Here is a 16,089-nt window from a genome sequence, read left to right as displayed (position 1 = left end):
AAAAGTGTGAAGGCAGGAGGAGAAAAGGACGACAGAGGATGAGATGGTTGGACAGTGTCACCGAAGCTACCAACATGAATTTGACCCAACTCCGGGAGGCAGTGGAAGACAGGAGGGCCTGGAGTGCTCTGGCCCATGGGGTCACGAAGAGTCGGACACAACTTAACGACTAAACAACAACAACAAAAAATTATATACTGATTTCCAAAATGTAAAATGATAAAAAAATTGAACAAAAAGAGGAAATTTAATCTATATATTAAAAAACCCTTCCAAATTTTGCAAACATTGGGATTAAATAATCTGGCAATACTTTGTGTCATTATAAAGATGCGCCCGGTATCAGTCATTCATGTTTGATGTCCAGTAATTTTTAATTTCAATATTTGCCTTCTCATTAAGTGTCATTTTGCAGTACTTAATCATTGGCATGCACTGGTACAGTAGTGCCTTGCTTGATGAGGATAATTCGTTCCATTCAAATTGCTGTTAAGCGAAATCCTCGTCAAGCGAAATGAAAAAGCCCATTGAAATGAACTGAAAACCGGTTCAATGCGTTCCAATGGGCGAAATACCTCAGCATCCAGCGTAGATCCTCCATAGGGTAGCCATTTTCGGTGACTGTAAAGCGAGAAATCCATCCTAAAACATAGCGGGGAGCAATTTTAAACAGCAGGCGGCCATTTTGAAGACCCGATGATCAGCTGTAAAGATTGTCGTTAAGCGAAAAATCGGTTCCCAAAGCAGGGAACTGATAATCATTAAGTGATTTTGCCTATTAAAACAAAAGCGATCACAAAAACTTCATCATTAAGCAATTTCCTCATCTAACGAGGTAATCGTCAAGAGAGGCACCACTGTACTTAATGTCCAATGATTTATTATTTATTTATTATTAAATTTATATACCACCTATCAATTCATATACTGCAAAAGAAAAGAAACATAAACTATGAAATTTATGATGATACAGTCAGCAGTACTATATTGCTGAGGTTTCAAACTTTCTTCCTCCAGGGCCCACTTTTAACTAATTAGTCTCAATCACATGTGCCAAAAAAACCCAAGTTATATCAATTTTGTTGTTCTTCAAATCTTATAAATTTCCATTCATGTGATGCACAGGTAATACTGATCAATTTGGCCAGCTAATTTTCTTTTTCCGCTTCACCAGCATGGTTGTTTTCAAATATACCAATCCTTGTATCACTTCAATCCTTATTGTTTCAGCTTGTGAGAATGACACTGTCAATTTATTACTTTGTGAACAGGTTGAGGTTTTCGGCACCATGGCCACTGCATGGCCACTGATTTTTTTAATGCTCAGCAATAAATGGCTTACTATCTGTGGAAAGTTATTGCAGCAGCAGCTGTGCGTGTGCAAGTGCATGCCCTGAAATTCAGACAAGGCAAAGAGGCTGAGATAAACCGGCCAAGCAGAATGAAGGAAGAACAAACTGAGGGGAAAGGCACTGAGGTGAGCAGTTTTCTATTTGGGGGTTCAGACAGGGTGGGGGTAGGGGAGTGAAAGAGAGATCTTGGCTTTGGGTTCTCCCCTCCTCCTCTTTCGCAAAATCCTGGAGCCTCCCTACCTCCTCCTGCTCCCCAGCCCCCTTCCCACCCTGGCCCTGGTGATGACAAAGAGTGGGAGGAGGAGAAAGCCTGGGAAGTGGCTGCCTGAACATGGAGAGCATGTTGGTTAGTGGCCTCACCATGCCCCCAGGGTTTGCCCCCCCACCCTACTTTATCCTCCTGACAGAACTGGAAGAGGAGAAGAGCCACAGCCCGGCTGTCAGTCCCGCTGGAGGGCTCTCCTCTCTTCTCTTTTCCTGGATTGGCCAGGGGGTGTCTCTTAAGAGCCACACCACTACTACCCCCACCTCCAGTGACAGCAACAGGATTGGTGGTGCCATGAGTGGCAGCAACTGCCCATCTGGTCTGCATGAAGTTAAGGCAGCTGTGCCTCCTGCCTGTCCATGTACAGTATATGCTGCGTAAGCAATACATCACTTGCAAATAATTAAATATAAAGAAAATTAGGGAGCAGTGGACAGAAAAAAACAGGGCAGAAAATGAATCAATTTAAATGACTTGGGACTGTCAACCAACAGAAATGGTACAAATAGCAAGAAATGTACCAGTTCAAATGACACAAATGTGAACGGATCCATCAATATATATATTCAAACAGTCCGTGTGATAAGGCTCTAGGTTAATCTATTCATATTATCCAAACAGGGACCATGCAGAGTTAACCTAGCGACTTTCCTTAATTAGGACCTAATTCGATTAATACTTTAATAGCTGCAATAGTTTCAGTTCAGATATGTTTGCCTGGGCTGTAACCTGCAATACAGCCTGTGATGATTTGTGTTTTTATGTGTATTAGAATGGGATATGTAGTCCTAAGATTGCCCCAATAGCATCCATTTTGAGTTAAAGTCTGTTCTGTAGTAGGAAAGTTTTACATGCTGTTCCAGAGAAGCTTCGCTCTCTGGTTATCTCGTTGCTAAGATGAGTAGAGAGCAGAGACTTTCGTAGTCAAAATAATTCTGCCACAAAGAATGATAACAACTGAAGCTCCATGAGAAAGTTAGGCGGGACAACAAGGCCCAGGAGGCATTCTGGGAGGAAGAAGGAAGAAGAGGAGAGGGCGAAAGATGGAGTTTGCCTGAGAAAGGGGCAGACACGTGCTTTTCCCATAATGGACTGGTTTTCATCTAGCATCAGCCTTTGAAGACCCAAGACACGTGAGATGGATGATTTATGCTTTTTGTTAGTTAGCATAGTTTCATTTCTTTATTTTTTTTAGCTGGAGTGGGGGAGTGGTGTGTTCCGTGGGTCTTGAATGAAAATGTACCTACTGACTTATTGTACTATCAACTGAAACCTTTTCTAAAGTAATTCTTTTTAATAAAACAGTAATGATTGATTTCTAACTAGAAGCATTGTTTCTTGAGCAGACTAGCTGAATGTCTAATTGGCCACGTGGGTTTGCTACCAAACTTTCAGAGCCAAATCATTCTGAGTATATCTCATGGTTATGTCTGTGTTGCTTTCTTAATACGGAGATTGGCCTCTGAGGAAGAAAATTTAGACAGAACCTGGCTGGGTTTCAATTGGCTCTGCTCAGCAGTTAGAGGTTTGTCTGGTTTTCGTACTCGTCCCAATTTCCTGCACCCCCATAAATCTCTTTGGAGATACGGGGCTGCTTACACAGCCAAAGAAAGAATCTGAGCCAAGCCAGAAGAGGGGAAGGAAAGCTGATTATGGGAGAAGCAGTAGCAGGAGGGGACGGAGGATCTTTTGTTTTAAATGTCCCCAGTATGACATGAAACTGTTGTACCTTCACAAACGGAATAAGGTAAGCAGATCATGTAGGCTTTGTGTTGGGGAGGAGGAGGTGCCAGAGCCATGTATGCAGAGATCACAAGTGGGAGAAGAGGAGGAAGAGCTTCCATCAGAAAAATGAGAAGGTGAGATTTGAAGAAGTTATCTGGGATGTTTCTGTTCAGCATTGAAGAAAAATTCTCCGCATATTTTCAGAAGCACTTAAAATGTTTCTGATGAAAAAAATTCCACCATTTATTTACTAACTGATTTCTGTAGCAACATATAACTTTACCTCAGTATTGCATTGGACCAGTGCCATCCAACTTACTTGCCTTCTTCTATTCAGACATGCAGTCTCGAACAACATATACGTTTTGTGGCAGGGAAGAAAGATGCAGATCAGTGACAAAAGTTTCACTGAAAGGGTAGGGTGGAGCCTGCTAAGGATTGAGGAAGACACGAGAGTTTGGAGCTCCCAAACCTTGTCACTTTACTACTTACTTTATGCTAGCAGTCTCTGCCTAATAAACATAATTTATGTCTCTGTCCCTTGATAAGGTTTAAAAAGTTCATCTAGTAGAGGTAAAGCAATAAATTATAGCTGAACACCTAAACTTCTGGAGACCTTGGAAGGAGATGCCTTTTACCAGGGAGGATCATAAGGTGACCATGGGAACAAAAACAACTGATGAGATGTTGACAAGGGTTCTGTCATGAGTGCAGCCAAAGATCTGGAACCTGAAGGGTTAACTGTGGCTGAGGAGAATGCTGAGCAATTAGAAATAGAAACACCTGAATCGCCTCCAGATTCTCCTCCCCCAGTAGACAGGCTGAGGGCCAGGCTGAGGGGAAGACTTATGACAAAAAGGTCAGAGGATCGCTTGAAGGCTGCCCGCAGAAACATCCGATCAACTAGCCCTGAGTTCTGACAGGATGAAAAGGCTTCCAGCAGTTCAAGGGGCTATATAAACAGCTCTCAGATGGCTGAAAATCTGTGGAAGCAACAAGTCAAACCTCTGGCTTGCATCCACGCTCCTGACAACCGTGAACCTTGTTCTCTGGACCCTTGGCTTTGGACTCTGACTGTGGACTATGTTGTGCGTTTTGGCTTTGGACTCTGACCCTGGACTACATTGCGTGAGTTGGTTTTGGTATTTGGATATCGGCTCTGCATTCCCTGAATTCCTGGCATAGGACTGGCTTATTGGATTCTGCTGTTGTAACCCCTGGGAACGTGACAGGTTCAGACAGAGGATAAATCTGGTCTTGACCCTAAATTACAAGGATTAAAAATTGAATTAATGCAGGGAAAAGCAGGATATGCAGTAGTGACAGACTCTGCAAATATGGAGTCATCCCTTTTAGCACCAGGAACCTCAGCCCAGAAAACTGAGTGAATAGCTCTGATTCAAGCCCTGGTACTTGGCAAAGGAAAGAAAGTAAATATTTACAGACTCATGCTCAGTTTTTCCACATTAATCCAAAGGCATGTGCTACCCCAAATGCATAGTGCAAACTCTCTTCAATGTCATGCATTTACTCTGTAAAGTAGCTATTATTCACAGCAAAGGGCATGGTAAAGTAGCTGGTCCAACTGAAAGAAAAGGAGATCATTTAGTAGATACAGCAGCCAAAGAGGCTGCTCAAATTCCCCTTTATTACAGTTGTAAAAACTGCCACTGTTACACTCCCCCGAAACCCTCCTATGAACCAATAGAGAGATAACAAGCCCTCTGATCAGGTGCTCAGGAAGATGAAACAAGATGGCTGATAACAGCAGATTGGTCATACCTAAAGGATTTGCTCAGTTTTTGCTTGCTGAACTGCATGCACGCACACATGCTAGCTCAGGAGTTCTAGTGAACTCTCTCTGCTCCTGGACAGAAATAAAAAGTTCCCATGACCTAGCTGTAGCTACTCACTCATCAACAATGCTGTATCCACACACAAAATAACCCAAACACAGGAATTCAAAAAGGGTCCATGGGTACACAACCACCAGGGCTTCTACCAGGGTCTTGCTGGCAAGTAGACTTCACTGAATTTCCTCAATACAGAGGATTTAAGTATTGTCTTTTTTGTTGTTGTTGATTCTCTGCACAACTGGCCTGAGGGCCTATCCTTGCAGGACTAACAAAGCATCAGAAGTAGCAAAGCAGGTCCTACAGGACACACTGCTGTGCAAGGGTTATATTCGGATAATAGCCTGCAATTTGTAGCCAGAATTGTCCAATAGGTAGCCTAGACTTTAGATATTAATTGGAAATTACATGCTTCATGGCACCCTCAATCTAGTGGGCAAGTAAATCGTATTAATCAGACCCTGAAATCACACCTTAATAAAAGGGTACACAAATCTATGAAAAGATGAGTTGACCTGCTTCCCCAAGCACTCCTCAGAATTAGAATTCTACCAAGAGGGAAAAGTGGGTTGAACCCATTTGAAATCATGTATGGCCAAGTCATGGAGAACTGGCGCATTTGAACCATGCTGGAGAGGTCTGTATTTGGTGCTACTTACCACACCTTCATTCCTGAAACTTGAATAAATCGTCCCATGGTTACATTACCAGCACGTAAAAGAGACTGCCCTTCCCATACCACCAACTGACAACCGAAACCTTACCTGGAAGAATAAGTTAGACTAGACTATAAAAGGACTGGATGGGCTCAAACTACTCTTTTGTCCCCTGCGAGCGTGACATGACCCCTGTGAGCCCAACACACCCCCATGCATGAGCGTGACATGTCCTCCCAACCAGTCCACGGTTGGGAAAAGGTTGGGGACCATTGATCTAAAGCAGGCTTGTCCAACCTGCGGCCCAAGGGCCACATGCGGCCCAGGTCAGCTCATAATGCGGCCCAGTGCAATTTTTTATTTTTAAAGAAATTCCAAAGTTTCAAGTTACACTGCTGGTAGAGGGGGAGAGAGGGAAGGAAGGAAGGAGTGGGAGGGGAGGAGACAGGGGGGGTTGCGTGACTGTATTGTGCCATCCCTGTCAATAGGTGGACCCCCTCCCGGCCCCATAAAGCCGCCGGAGTCGAAGCTGGCAGCCTCTGCTGTCTGAGATCGCAGCTGCCGGTAAGCGCGCTTGGATATAATAATAATAACTGCAAGACTCATTGGAAATGTGATTAATCCCTTCTGGCCAAAGGGAGGGGGGAAAGTAAAGAAAAGCAATCAAGCGTGCAAGACCCATTGGAAATGCACAGAAAACAAAGGGGGGCAGGTCGGAAATGCAAAGAAAACAAAGGAAAAAGCAAGGGAGGCATGCAGGACCCATTGGAAATGGGGGGGCAAACAAACAAACAAATCCCCCAAGACCCATCAGAAATAGCGGGGAAAAACAAAAAAGCAACTAACCCCCCCCAAGATGCATCAGAAATGGGGCGGAAAGCCAACAAACAAACAAACCCCCAAGACCCATTGGAAATGGGGAAACTCCCCCAAAAGCAAACAACCCCCCAGGACCCATCAGAAATGGGAGGAAAACACCAAAAAACAACCCCCCAAGACCCATTGGAAATGGGGAAAAACACTCCAAAAAGCAACAAAACCCCCCAAGACACATTGGAAATGGGGGGGGGGGAACAACCAACCAACAAACCCCCCCAAGACCCATCACAGCACAAAACATAACCTCCTCCAGCTGAAAAACATGCTGCAAAAACACCCAGAACAGGTTTTAAAAAGCAGAAAACAGCACCTTAACGTACCAGGCAGCCTGAAGCCTCCCTGCAAACACACACACACATTCAGAAGCAGAAGGAGGCAGCCCCAAGCCTCAGACAATGATGCATACTCTCTAACTGCTGGGGCAAAAGAGCTACAAAGAAGCAGCCTTGTCGCCACCTACAGTTAGAAATTTGAATTTCCCGCCTTTTCCCCCTGCCTTTTTCTGTTCATAAGTGGAAGTTCCGGTTGCTAGTAGAGGCAAACTTTTGTGGCTGGAGCTGGTTGTAACTCTAAATGGTCATAAGTAAGGACGTTCGTAAGTCAAGGCACTACTGTATAGTATATACCCTCAAGCTATAAAACATATGGAAATAATTGATTTAAATGTCTTTTTCTGGAACCAAGCATGCAGTTAACTACATTAAGTTTAAATGTACAGGGAGTCAGAGACCCAGTTGGAAGAGCACACCTATATCATGTTATTAAACAACATAAGCTATCAATATTCCTTCAAGAAACACACAAGGCAACTCATAAAGTTATTATTGGAAATGGAAATATGGGAAGGGAATGGCTATACTCCTTTCTTCTTGGAATTTAAATTGTGTAAAAGGACAATAACTCCTGATGGAACTAAATTGTTTGCTCTAACTACAATTTATACTCCCAACTAGAGATGGGCACAAACTGCTGGTTCAGCAGTTCGTGCCCGTTCGGCAAACAGCAGAGCAGGTGTTCAGCATCCTGCCCCTCCAGCAGGCATTCACTTGGAAGCCAGAGGAGGCTGAGGAGAGAGACCAGGGTGCTGCTTCCAAGTGAGTGCCTTTGTCAGAAATCACCGACTCATCACAATTCAATTTGTATTTGTTCTTTTTTAAATCGAACTGTGAGCTACTCTGGGTTGTCAATATTAGGGAAAATATGGCACATAAATAAAATGAGAAAGTTAAAATAAATAATATTAACTGTGGAGAAATGACAGTGTGGATCAGGATTCCAGCCTGGAGATGGGAGCCAAGTTAAAGCTAGACTGAGGACAGAGAAAGGGCCACATGCAGCCTGTGGGCCATAGGTTGCCCACTTATGCATTAAGCATTTGACCTATAATCCTCATTTGGTGACAGCATAATCCTGTAGATGTTTGCTCTGAAGTTAAGTCCACCTTTATTCAAAAGCATTTACTTAAGTTCAGCATAGAATTACAATCACACCTAAGGTGGCAGGTGTACACTAGCATTAAGCCCCATTTAACTCAGTGGGATGTACTTCCTAGTCAACGTACATAAGACTCCATGGGAAGTGTCTCATTATTATTAGTCTCATATTATTGTTTCTTTACTAGGAATAAGGCTATGTGCTCTGTTACCTGCACCCCAATCAATTAGGCTATTTAAGCTCATGATTTTGGGCTATATATGGTTTTACTACCACCTGTTGGCTGGCATGTGTATGTCTTTTGTTTTTACTGAATGCCATTTTGGAAGCTGTTGAGATGCAGAGAGATCTATAAAATAAAAGTAATACTACTAACTAGTGTTCTAGTTGCTTTGTCAAAATTAGGCTGCAATCCTACACCAACTTACTGGAAGTAAGGCCACATGAACTCAGTAGCGCTTACTTCTGAGTTGGCATAATTACAACTGTACTCTTATTTTAATTTTTTATCAGAGGCATATTTAGATTAGAAAGATTACATTACTTCCCAGTTACATGGAAGACTACATTAATATTTTCATTTTGCCTGCATGGTGAGGAATTATTTAATTTGGAGCTGGCAAATGAGGCCATTAAATTTGGGACAGACTCAAAGAACAAAAGGCTGTTTCTGAATATGGAGTGTGTTAGAAGGCACCAAGAACATTCAACGTGTCATTGGGAAAATGTGTGGTCAAACTACCATTCTACCAATACATGTGATCTAACATACTTTTCATATCATTTTTTGAGGATTAATAGTTTGGAAATTAATCACAATAAAGAACTCTGAGGCTCAAAATGGAAAAGAATCTAACTTAGCACAGTACTGTACTGCTAAGATTAAAAATATGAAGGATATACCTGGAAACATAAGAACATAGTCTAGCTACAGTGGGTCTGGAGATTTTATGGTCCTCCAGCAGCTGTTGGACTCTCTAAACCAGTGGTTCCCAAAGCTGTGTAACTTAGATGTTTTTGGACTGCAATTCTCAGAAGTCTTCACCATCATCTTTACTGGCCCAACCTTGGATACTTCACCCTAAAAAAAAACATAATCCTTTTAAGGGTTTTTTTTTAAGGGCATTTGTTTGACTCCTGGCTGGGCCAAGGAGAAATAATGTGGCCAGATCCCACTCCCTGAGATTTCAGAGTCAAAATTTGAGATTGGGGAAGGTCCTTGCATACCAATGGATAATGCATGTACATATGGATAAACTCACATGAATGAATGCGAGACAAGCAATGTGGATTCCCTGAACTATCTGCTAAACTAATGCTTATATGCACAACACATATACATACTAGTAAGTACCTTTACACAGAGCCTATGAAACATGGTGCCACTTGGGAGTGCAAAGAAGTTCGTCACACACACATTTAAGGCCACCACACACAACAAATTCAAACTTTCTTCTTCCTCAACACAATTCAACCCTAAGATTTTTCACACTACCTAGCAACACCAGGGAGCAAATTAAGAGATGGTGGCCATGGTAGTTCATCAACAGCTAGATAAGTTTAACCTTTAACTCAGAATTGCAAAAAACATGGGTAAAAATGCAGTTAGCAGATACACATGACATCTAAACATGTCATTTCAAAGATAAGTAATCTATTCCTGAAAACAACTCTGAAGGCTTGGAATAAATGGATGCTTCAGTATCTCTACGTATCCCATTTCGGATTGTTTGGGGCTTTGCTACTTGTCTGTGCGCTGCTCCCTCGTAACATCTACCTGTCCTACCTGTACTTCATGTGCTGGGATGCTGTGGGTGGTGACCCCAAGGAAGGCCCCAAAAAATGCCACTCAGACCTGACCTTCTTTGCACTTGCTGCGTCACTTTGGAACTCATTCCCACCTGAGGTGCGATTAGCCCCTTTCAGGAGATAAGTTAAAACCTGGCTTTTCTCACAAGCCTTTTATGGCCTTACTTCAGAGTGATCTTGACAATCGATTTTTTTAAACAGTTCTTGTAGGTTTTGGGGGCTGTTCGGCCGTGTTCTGAAGGTTTTCTTCCTAACATTTCGCCATTCTCTGTGGCTTTGAGAATATATTGATTTTTTAAAATATTAAATTATTTATTTCTTTGCTTATAAACCTGCCCTGGTTTTGCTTCCTAATTTTGTTGTTGTTGTTTTATTTTTATTTATTTATTAATTTATTAAACTTATATGCCGCCCACTCTGATGAAAGAAAGTGAGGAGGAATTAAAGGACCTCTTAATAAGGGTGAAAGAGGAGAGGGCAAAAAATGGTCTGAAGCTCAGCATCAAAAAAACTAAGATCATGGCCACTGGTCCCATCACCTCCTGGCAAATAGAAGGGGAAGATATGGAGGCAGTGACATATTTTACTTTCTTGGGCTCTGTGATCACTGCAGATGGTGACAGCATCAAAATTAAGAGACACCTGCTTCTTCAGAGGAAAGCGATGACAAACCTCGACAGCATCTTAAAAAGCACAGACATCACCTTGCCAACAAAAGTCTGAATAGTTGAAGCTATGGTTTTTCCTGTAGTGATGTATGGAAGTGAGGGCTGGACCATAAAGAAAGCTGACTGCCCAAGAATTGATGCTTTTGAATTGTGGTGCTGGAGGAAACTCTTGAGAGTCCCCTGGACTGCAAGGAGACCAAACCTATCCATTCTAAAGGAAATCAACCTTGAGTGCTCACTGGAAGGACAGATCCTGAAGCTGCGGCTCCAATACTTTGGCTACCTCATAAGAAGAGAAGACTCTCTGGAAAAGACCCTGATGTTGGTAAAGTGTGAAGGCAAGAGGAGAAGGGGACGATAGAGGATGAGATGGTTGGACAGTGTCACCGAAGCTAGCAACATGAATTTGACCCAACTCCGGGAGGCAGTGGAAGACAGGAGGGCCTGGCGTGCTCTGGTCCATGGGGTCACGAAAAGTCGGACACAGTCAAGTTAAAATAAACAACCCCTTTATTGCTATTTTTAATACTTTACTTTCCAACAACAACAAAAAAAAATGCACTTACTGTAGTTCTGTCATGTAAACACATTTTTAAATCAATTTCAAGCGTGCTAAACCTGGCACAGCCCCAAAAGTATTTCAACATGTAACTGCACCCTTAACTGCATCTCATGTCATCCTGTGCTCTCAAGGCAACCTAATTCAGTCAGTGCAAGTTTCCTTTGGAGTCAGCTGCTCAAGTGATAAAAATGATGCAGAAATGATCAAGGATATTGAGCAGTCTTAGCCAGTACTGAAATGCCTTCTCCCTCTGTTGAAACCTGAAATGGCACTGCTGTTTTCAGTATACCTCACTAGAAAACATCCCCCTTTCCAAATCAAAGGAGAAGGTGACTAGGAATTTCATTTGCTGTAAAGATTTCATTTGCATTTTTAATTAATCCCAACAGAAAGGCATTTTTTGGCTAGGCATAATTAGGAAATATTAATCAATCATGCACAATATGAAACAGACCTCTGCAGAATAGAGGCTTGTGTTCTGCTCAGTCATGTGCTATTGACAGGCAGACCTTCACACAAAGGTGTGTACAAAGTTTTCATTTCGATTGGTCCTTGGTTTGTTTCAGAGGTTTTCCATTTTCACAGCATGGAGATGACCTACACACAGTATGTATATTATTTTAAACAAGCAATACATCTTCACAGCATGCCTCAGTTCTCAGAGCACTATACCGGCACAAGAGTTATTAAAAAGGAATCATCAGAGTGCCTGTGAAAAAACAGCTCTGCTCTAGACACCGAATGTGAGCTGTGAGGGATAGAATTGGGAATTCAATAATTTAAAAGCCCCCTTTTAAAAAGGCAGTGAAAAAAGCGAAGGAAGAAAGCACCAGCAGCTGGTAAATGAGCCCACTGAAAATACCCACTATGTACATTTGGGTCTTTTATTACCAGAGGCCCAAAGGCTGTCTGCACAGTAATCAGTCACCTGAAATAGGGACATTCTGGAAAGAAATTATTTATTTTCTGCAAAAGCCTTGGTCAGTGAAATGTATTTGCTTTCTGCTCAGCTTGAAAAAAAAATCTAACATCTTTTCTTATTTGCCATGCTGTAGTTATTGTGCTTATGTTCTTTGCCATCAAGTCAGAACTAACCTATAGCAACTTACTTTTTCCCATGCCAAGGAAGCCAAGTTGCACTTAGGCCCCATTTGCTGTGTCTCAGACAGCAGAGTATATTGAACATGTCCTGCCTACAAAGTAGGCCCAGAGTAGTCTATTGACTAGATGGGCTGGATATAAATTCAACAGACAGACAGATAGATAGATAGATAGATAGATAGATAGATAGATAGATAGATAGATAGATAGATAGATAGATTCTTCCCTTCCTCCCCCAAACTGTGGCAAACTCTTGCTGTTCCTGCTGCTTCTTCAGCTGCAACCAATCTGCTACATTGCAGAAACATGGCAAATACACTCAATGTCAGCAACAAACACACTTCCTCTTTCAGATATGCAACATCTCCCTCTTATTCTACATTTACTTACAATGTTGGCATCTCCTGTCTGTATGGCTAGAAATGCCACTCCAGAAGCATGATCCTTTAAGGCAATCAATCAAGCACTAAGAGTCATGATCCTGCATTCTGCGAGTGGGAGGGAATGCATAAACCTGTAAGCAAGCGTGTCATAGCAGTTTCTTCACGCAGCTCATCCTCATGACAATCCTACTTACTTCTTTGTAATTACTACTCCAAATTCCTTTGAGTGTTGCAGCACCACAGGGAGTGGAGGGTGCTTACCTTGTATCCATGAAGGTATAGAACCCAGATATAGAAGACAATGAATAGTGGGCAGAAGGTTGGATTCCTATCAAAAGGAAAATGGAGGAAGAGTAGTTTGGGGTCATTTGTGACACCTAGTATGTTATTATTCATTTCATTTCTATGCCATCTTTCCTTTGACTGAAAGGCAGAATCAAAATGCTTGACAAGAGTAACAAAAAGATTAAAAACATAGAGTGGTTTTAAAAGCATAAAAATTAACAGCCTGGAAACCCAATTAAAAACATGACAATAAAAGCAATAAAGGATCCAATGAGTTAGCTGACCTTCAACAGCAGGGCAGCTTACATACTAAAGGCCTGATGAAATAAAAGTGTCATCAGAAGGACAGACAAGGGAACCATTAGTCTCCCTTGGCAGGGAGCTCCACATTCTGGGAATAGCCACCAAGAAAGCTCTCTCACACATACATCCTCACCAGATGTACTTCTGGTTGTCATAGGACAAGAGATGTGACTTCACTGAAGTCATGCTAAGTACACAAAACCAAGAAGAGTGACAAGCAGGTGGGCCACATGAATAATCTGGTAAACCCATTCAACAGTGAAAGGTTGATTAGACAATCTATGGAGGTTAGGATTGCCAGTTGGTCTTAGTCATGATGCCTATATCACACTTCCAGTATTGAAGGTCAAGGCCAATTGCCTCCACTTCTAGGCAGCATACACAGGAGATAGTTGTTGCCTTAATGTCTTGTTTGTAGGCTTCCCATAGGCAACTGGTCTGGCCACCGCTTGAACAGAATATTGCTCTTGATGGGCCTTTAATTTGACGAATTTCCTTACACTCTTGTGTTCTTCAGAGATCAACTGTAGGCCTAATACTGTATGCTTTTTGTTTAGATGATTTAATATCGATGAAATCTTAGTATTTACTATTTTTAATTATTTATTTATTGGTCTTTTAATAATAATTGGCTTTCTCAAGTCTTTTAAAGAGCAAGTGAGGAACTCAAGCTAATCCTTCACCCTTCTGCCTCCAGTCCCAAGGTCCTGGCATTGCCATCAATATAGTTTCCAACAAATTACAGCAGTAAAAATAAAAAGTTCACTGCAAAGAGGTTTACAAGCAGCATACCTGTGTTTCAGACTGTAGCCGGCCACCCCACCTTCAGTGAGAAGCTTCTATTCCTTCAAGAAACAGCAATACCCTTTCAGTGTTCTAACTGCTTCTTTAACAGAGAAAAGGGGGTTGGGTGGGAGAGAGGGAGAGAAGACGTATCACTTCAAAGGACAAAAGACTAAAATCCTGGGTTTCTTTAATTCAGACAAACAGATGTTGAATGAGGGACAGAGGCTTACAGAATTATGAAGGGCCTGCCAAAGAACAGGAGGGAAGCTTGCTAAGTAAATAATCAGGAAAAATGAATAGGGATCTCATTTTTATGGGAAGCCGAGAAATCTCCATGGTGGAAGGGGGAATCTCAGCGAGTCTTGGCTTGTTACAGCTCGGAAAACTGCCAATGATTAGCAACTTTTCAAATACTCTCTGTGTTGCTAACATATGCTCAAAGCATGAACATTGATGGTAGGGCCAAGAAACCACTCAACCTGTGGGATATGGTCAGTGACATAATTTAGGATTCAGGGAAACCTTCGTTTAGTTTGAAACTACCAAAGCTGTGCTTCCTCAGTTTGTCTGCAAAACAGAACATGTTGTTTTCTCTTTGCTATTTATGCTATCCTGGATTTGACAGTGCAGAAAAACATGGGCAGGAGTGGGTATATCAGAGGAACAAGTGCACACACAAAAAGATGTGAGTCAGGGATGAAGTCCAGGTTGGTAGACAACATGAGCTCAAAAGCACTGGAAAAGTGGAAATTGTTTGGGAAATGTTTGCATATAAGATGCACATAAAAATGTGTGTGAAAACATTTATCAATTTTCACAAGGACTTGACCAAAAATAATTGGGAACTGACGTAGAAATTGAATTGAAATGAACTAACGGTAGGAAGAATGAGAAATCAAGAGAAACTGAAATTGACAGAACAATTTACTATTGTTTTTGTAGCATCATTTGAAGTGTCATTATCTCGCCTCAAGGTTCACACAAAAAGATGTGTAGGTTTGTCCATATTTATTGGCAACAAAAGGACAGACAAAATAAACCATGTCATACAGAACTAATATCTGGAATTTATTGTAGAGAATTTGGTGCTGGCTACTAGCTTTTTAATTCCTTTAAAAAGGAGTAAGGTGAAGCAGGGGACTGCTGCCATATATCTCCACCATATGTTTCTAAATGCTCAGAGACTGCTTACTCTTGGGAAAAGAATGGTGGTACTGAACTGACATTTTGGTTCCAAACAGCAGTTTCTAGTGGCCACAAAATATGGCAGAAGTATATTTAAAGTCAGTTATTATGGAACATGGGTGGATAGACTTAGGCCATTAGGAAAGAATAGTCATAAAAATGTATAGGACATTGGCAGCAAGGCCATGATCTACCACCCAACGGATTGTGCATAAGATGCCTGCTCAGAATGAAGGACAGGATACCTCTGAACACCTTCCGAGTCTGTTGCCAGTTGCAAGACTGAGCTGAGCTCGTGGATCCCTTCATACAAAGATCCATAGCTAATCAGCTTCTTCTTGATTTCAATGATCCCATTTTGCTGCGAAAGTAAAATCATTTTGGTTTTGACACTGTTTAGCTATTTAAGAGCTAAAAATCCTTTCTGGATTATTGCAAGTATCCAAGTGATCTACCTGCAAAGTCTGGTTGGCATAGTGTTACAGGGGTCTCTACAGACCTTCAAGATTGGAATGGACCTTTGATGTGATAAACTCTTTGGGGGTGAGGTTTATATATACACTCATGCCTCTGTCATCCATTTGAGCCCCATCCATGATCAAGTGAATACTGACATATTTAAGGACCAATATGTAAATAGGGATAGAAATCCTCAAAGAGGGAAAGTCGAGTCCACAGTTCCTTTAAATTGCTTCTGCTATTTTGTGTACTTTTTCTAATAAGCAAGTTTCTCTGTTGTCTTCATCATATGAATCCCCACAGTATCCTGTGAGGCAGCAGTGATTACTACCATTTAGCAGAGGCCAAATGATTTGCAACATCTACATGCAAGACATCCTGGGC

General features: G+C 41.8%; 1 protein-coding gene across 1 annotated transcript in view; it reads right to left on the bottom strand.

Annotated features, from left to right (window-relative positions):
- Positions 1-14,156, bottom strand: part of CACNA1E (calcium voltage-gated channel subunit alpha1 E) — a 509,386-nt gene extending 495,230 nt beyond the window's left edge. Inside the window, exon 1 of the mRNA XM_072998149.2 lies at positions 14,068-14,156. The gene's annotated coding sequence lies outside the window, so the exon portion shown is untranslated. The remainder of the gene's footprint in view (positions 1-14,067) is intronic.
- Between the last annotated feature and the right edge of the window lie 1,933 nt (positions 14,157-16,089).

This window comes from Pogona vitticeps, chromosome 4, assembly GCF_051106095.1.
Source record: "Pogona vitticeps strain Pit_001003342236 chromosome 4, PviZW2.1, whole genome shotgun sequence".
Lineage (NCBI taxonomy): Eukaryota > Metazoa > Chordata > Lepidosauria > Squamata > Agamidae > Pogona > Pogona vitticeps.
Note: the sequence above shows the minus strand (reverse complement) of the source record. Positions and strands in the feature narration are given on the sequence as shown.